Source organism: Malaclemys terrapin, chromosome 23, assembly GCF_027887155.1.
Source record: "Malaclemys terrapin pileata isolate rMalTer1 chromosome 23, rMalTer1.hap1, whole genome shotgun sequence".
In the NCBI taxonomy this organism is placed as follows: domain Eukaryota; kingdom Metazoa; phylum Chordata; order Testudines; family Emydidae; genus Malaclemys; species Malaclemys terrapin.
Window position 1 is genome coordinate 920802 of NC_071527.1, and position 6000 is coordinate 926801.

At 53.0% G+C, this 6000-nt stretch overlaps 1 protein-coding gene across 1 annotated transcript in view; it reads right to left on the reverse strand.

Moving 5' to 3' along the window:
• FIGNL2 (fidgetin like 2) overlaps positions 1 to 755 on the reverse strand; it is a 49969-nt gene extending 49214 nt beyond the window's left edge. Inside the window, exon 1 of the mRNA XM_054012535.1 lies at positions 625 to 755. The gene's annotated coding sequence lies outside the window, so the exon portion shown is untranslated. The remainder of the gene's footprint in view (positions 1 to 624) is intronic.
• Between the last annotated feature and the right edge of the window lie 5245 nt (positions 756 to 6000).

A 6000-nucleotide genomic window follows, 5' to 3' on the forward strand; every position in this document is an offset into this window, starting at 1 on the left:
CTCCCCTCTCCAGCCAGGCACTGTGACCCTGTGCGCACGGACCCTGCACCCCCCCCCGCCCCTGTGCATGCCCAGGCCTGTGCAACTCCCCCCAGGAGACCCCCCCCCAGGCCTGTGCCGCCCTCCTATGCAACCCCCCCACATCCCAGTGCATCCTACACCCTGACTCCTGCAACCCCCACAATGTGCGCCCCCCCCAGGCCTGTGCCGCCCTCCTATGCAACCCCCCCACATCCCAGTGCATCCTACACCCTGACTCCTGCAACCCCCACAATGTGCGCCCCCCCAGGCCTGTGCCGCCCTCCTATGCAACCCCCCCACATCCCAGTGCATCCTACACCCTGACTCCTGCAACCCCCACAATGTGCGCCCCTCCCATTCACCCCCTGACCCCCGTGCAAGTCCCCCAACCCCCGCACCCTGTACGACCCCACCTTCGCTCCCTGAACCGGTGCGACCCCCCCCCACATTCACACCCGGCCCCTGTGCGCCCCCCAAACCCCCCCAGCCCCCGCGCCCCCCAAACCCACCCCGGCCCCTGTGCGCCCCCCAAACTCCCCAGCCCCTGTGCGCCCCGGCCCCGCTCCCGAGCCGCCCGCCCCGGTGACAGGGCCGGTCACTCACCTCCTCATTCCGGCTCCATCCCTATCGGAGCCCGGCGCAGGCACCGGATCCGCGGGCCCGGGGGGCGGCGGGCGGCGGTGCGGGGCTCGACATCCTGCGGCCGCCGGGACAATGCGGGGCCAGCTGCGGCGGCTGCTCCGGCCGGGAGCTGCGGGGCTGGGCTGGGGCAGCTCGGGGGAGGGGGGGGGCGCAGCCTGCTCAGTGCTGCCCCCTCCCTGCCCTGCCCAGGGCTCTGCCTCCTCCCCCCGCAAGCCCCCTCCCCAGGGATCCCCTCCCTCCCTCTCCCCCGCAAGCCCCCTCCCCTCCCGCTCCCCCCAGGGTCCTCCCAGCCTCCCCTGCAACACTGGACCACCCCCCTCTCTGCTCCCGCCCCCAGCTCCCCCCATCCAGCCAGAAAGGGGCTGGGGGCAGCGACCAATGGGCCGCGAGATGCAGCCTCTGCATGGCTCAGCTCATCAGCTGTGACCTCCCGGGCCTGGGGCTGGTGGTGAGAAGGGCTGAGATCACCAGAGCCCTGCAGAGCACAAAGCCTGTATGGGGGAGGTGTGCACCCCCAGCCCCTGGGAATCCCTCCATCCAGGTCACTTCCAGCAGCTCAGCCCTTTGACCCGGTTCCTCTCCCCTTTCCTGGGGCGGGGGAGCTGCAAATTCCTGGAGTAACACAACTGGGGGGACGCTCTCTGGTGACCACGGAGATTCCCCGGAACACACCCAAAGGCTGGGGGGCCGGAACAATGGGTACAGCCGAGGTGCTGAGAGCCACTGAACCAAGCTGTAAAATCTGTCCCGGGGGAAACCACGTCAAACCAGAGGGTGCGGCAACTCCCCTAGTGCCAGCACCTCTGCCTCAAATGCTGCCCTCCTTGGAGTTTGGGCCAAACTCGGGCACGCACCATGAGATCCCATAACAGAAAGAATTGAGGTCCCAACCCTGCCGCAAGGGGGAGACCCCGGGCCCACACCGAGTTCACACCAGAACCAGGGCTCAAGTCACAACCATCTACAGTAGCTGGAATTAATGTTCATGGGAGATTGTGCACCCTTAGCTCCCACTGTCATGTAAACAGGGGGGGAGGGATAGCTCAGTGGTTTGAGCATTGGCCTGCTAAACCCAGGGTTGTGAGTTCAATCCTTGAGGGGGCCACTTGGGGATCTGGGGCAAAATCAGTACTTGGTCCTGCTAGTGAAGGCCGGGGGCTGGACTCAATGACCTTTCAGGGTCCCTTCCAGTTCTAGGAGATGGGATATCTCCATTATTATTAACAGCTGGAGGGTGTGCCCATGGGAATGGGAGGGGCACAGAAATAGGGGCTGGGAAAAACACAGTGAGGGGAGATGCAGACTAACCTTTTACCACCACCCATCAGGACGCTGCAAAGCAGGGACAGGGGCTACTTCTCTGTGACTCAGAAAAAGCCCAACGGTCAGAGATTTCGTTCAGATTTATTTTTTTAATGCACCTTTCAATCTTCTCTTGTACGGCTTAAAAACAGCAACATGAGCCCTGGATTGTTTCAGGGGATGCGGAGTGGACGGCTGAAGCAATCACATCCCCCGGGATACAGTGATTCGGGGCTGTGGTTGACGAGGGGCTCTGTACTTTGAGTCCATTTCTGCAGTCACAGCGAGGGGTGCCCCGTTTTAGGAAGGAGGTGGGCGCATCTGCCATGTGAGGTGGGGAGGCCGTTCAGCGTGGACTTTATTTTCTGGAGGAGTGAAAACTCTGCTCCTGTTCCACCCCCCTCCCCTTCCACTCCTGCATCACAGCCCACATTGCAGGAGCAACACACAAAGGCCAGCAGCAAGCCCCTGAGAAGGCAGGAGCACATGGGCAGCTCTGGGGCCTTCAGCCCAGGGCTTGGCTCGGCCTGGCTGAGGTGGTTCTGGAATTGCCGATACTCTTTTCCAGAGAATAGGAGACTGTGGTTTGCATGGAACCGGCTGCTCACATGGGGCCAGGTCTCCATCTACTACATTGTATTAAAGGAAGCCAAAAATACCTTGAATACTTCCCCACATCCGAAGAAGTGGGCTGTAATCCACAAAAGCTTATGCTCTAATAAATTTGTTAGTCTCTAAGGTGCCACAAGTCCTCCTGTTCTTTTTACTTCCCCACAAAAGAGGGTCCTGTGGCACCTTTGAGACTAACAGAAGTACTGGGAGCATAAGCTTTCCTGGGTAAGAACCTCACTTCTTCAGATGCAAGTAATGGAAATTACTCACGAAAGCTTATGCTCCCAGTACTTCTGTTAGTCTCAAAGGTGCCACAGGACCCTCTGTTGCTTTTTACAGATTCAGACTAACACGGCTACCCCTCTGATACTTGACTTACTTCCCCACAATTACTTTACCGTGCAAAAAGAAAACATAGTTACTCCAGGGATCTCATGTTGATGGGAGGTGGCCGCTATTAAGACATCAGCCGCTCTATGAAAAAGTTTGAGAGCCTGTGTAATCATTCCATCCATCCTCTTCATAGTCTGCGGGGCTCCTGGATGACACACACTCCCTTCTCCCTGTCCAATAATTCACCTTCTTCAGGTCAATTTCAATCCAGAATGCTTTGCAGGTGCCTAGGGGTTTGGCTTCTAACTCTCCCCCTGTGCCCTCTCCCTCTCTTTAGTAACAAAACTCACAAGCTCCTATTCTATTTTATTACACCAGCTCAATATCCTTTTTAATACAATCAGATCACAATGAGGTTTTCCACACCCAAGACCTCTCTCATTTCCCTGGGATAACGACACGTTTTCCTCTTAAGAAGCTGGAAGAGAAACAGATTTAGACCAACCAGTGTGTTGCAGCACAAGCAGTATTCCTCCAGGTAGGCAGATGAAGGCCTGGAAAGAAGAAATTAATCCTTTTTTTAAATGTTATCTCAGTCCCAGCCAGCCCTGTTTGGCTAGATCTTTAGAGATGGAAGAGAGTGGACGCTTTAGGGAAAAGGAGGGAGGGAAATGCCTCATCTTTACATTTTAATTATCTTCCTCTGACTCCATGAAGGCGATGCTCTAAGACACATTTTTTGTCTTTGGAGTATTGGATTACAGAATGTGTCTATTAGCAAAAAGATTTCTGCATGAAGATAGCCCAAACGTCCTATAAGGGCTTTACTACCTCCTGGAGCTGTGCGGAGAACGGAAATGCCTTTCGGCAGAGAATGTCGAGATTTTGACATGTATTTTCATTCCAATTAGGAGCAAACCCAAAAAGTTCAAAATTTTCCACAAAAGAAAATTGCAGAAAAATTTCTTTTAGGATTGATGGAAATGTTTTATTTGCAACAAAACTGAAACATTTCATTGTGAGTTCGATTTATTTTATTTTATAACAAATTTTGAAATGAAAAGTATTTCAAAAGGAAAAAATCTAAATGTTTAATTCCAACAATGTCCAAATGGGATATTTTGACATTGGAAAAAAAAAAAGAGGAGGAGAAAAAAGTTTTAATTGACACCATTGATCTGTATTCTCATCCCGAAGATTGTTCCATCAAAGTTCTTCTGACTACCTCGACCACTCCACATTTTGCAGAAGATGTTACAATTGAGGATGCATTTCGCTCACACGCCGAATTTTTTAAATGCAGCTCATCTGCATTCAAATATTCTCATTATTTACTTAATTATCTCTCTTGACAATAATACACTTTTGGGGGTGCAAAATTGAAGAGTGATAAATGAACGGACCATTATTTAACACACATTGGGCCAAATTCATCCCTGGAAGTGCACATGGACATAACAGTTTGAAACACCCGGTGCTCAATTCTCCTGTCACTTCTACTGATGTCAAACAGAAGCAGCCCCACTGAAGCTAATGGAGTTACAGCCGAGAAAAACTGGCATAAATGAGAAGAGAACCTAGATTCATACAGGCCACCGGGTGCTAAATCTGGAGCCATGAAAGGCTAACGGCCGTCCCCAGCCATTCAAAGGCTGCCCCAGCAGATAATTATCATATGAAAGCAGCAGTGGAACCTGCAAGTCTTTAATTTAATCTAAAAACACAGGGTCTGATCCTCCATCGCTGTGCTCGTGTGCAATCCCGTGCACCTCGTCTGGAGCCACATGCTCCCTTGGTAGCATTTTTATATTCGCTTTGCACAGGAGCAGACGGCTGCCCAAGCTGCAGCACGTCAGAGAAACCAGCCTCGGTGCTTCCAGGCTACTCAGGACATTTTCCAAGATCCATGTCGCGGCTGGTGACTTGTCAGAGTGACCTACATGGCTGAGGGGCCATCCGGAATGGACGATCAGTACGGGTGTGTGGGGTGCGGAGAGCGGCAGTTACAACCTCCCGCTATGAAGAGCTTAGACTGTGAATCCCCGAGTTTCCCCAGCACATTGCCCTAAGAGGAGAGATGCCAGGGAAATCAACCTCAAAACCATCACAGTCCATCCTCCTAGCTCCAGCTCTCTGGACCACTCTCCTCTCACTCAAGCCTCTCCCATCGATTCTTCTTCTTCCTTATCTAGTCACTGGAGGCCTTGTCTGGCTTCACTGGGGACTTCCATCTTGTTGACTGGTTTGTTGCCTGTTTGGTAGCAATTAAAACAAAATCAGATGGCTGATATCGTCTGTGCGTCCACGACATAAGAACGGCCAGACTGGATCAGACCAATGGTCCATCTAGCCCAGTGCCCTGTCTTCCAACAGTGACCAATGCCAAATGCTTCAGAGAGGGTGAACAGGCCCGGGCAATTGATCAAGTGACCCATCCCCTGTGGTCCAGTCCCAGCTTCCAGCAGACACTTTGCCATGTTAATTGGGAAAGGAATGGTCAGCGCGCCTTGCTGAATGCTACCCAGACTCCAGGGTTAGTTCCTTGGCTTCAGCCACCAGAGGGGGTATCAGTTGAAATGACAGACACAACCGCAAAGGAGTCCTCACGCCTGGTCCAAGTGGGAGCTAGACAAAACCAACACACACCCAGAAGTTACAAAACAGGAACACAGCAAACACATTCTGCCCCCACCCCCACACCCCATTCATACACATCCCTAACCACTCAGCAGAAGGCAGAGGAGACGGGCTTTTAGGATTCTCTCTCCCACCAGGAAGTCCTGAGAGCATCTATCGAAATGCAGGGCTAATCCTCCATCCCTTGTGAGTCTCTTAAGGCTTGCTATAGCTTCGCTAGGCCCCTTAAAAGAGCAGCTGGGTTGGTGGACTGGGGCAGGGGAATAGGTTGAGGTAGCTAAAGGTGTAATTGATCCGATATCCCTGGAGCATCCATATTAGTGGCATTCCACACAAAGCATTAAAACTCCTTAATCCTAATGGACCAAATTCCACAGTCCTTACTCACCCCAAACACCCACTCAACACAGTGCGGGTTCTGCATATCACTGCTGGATTGCCAAGTGCTTTACG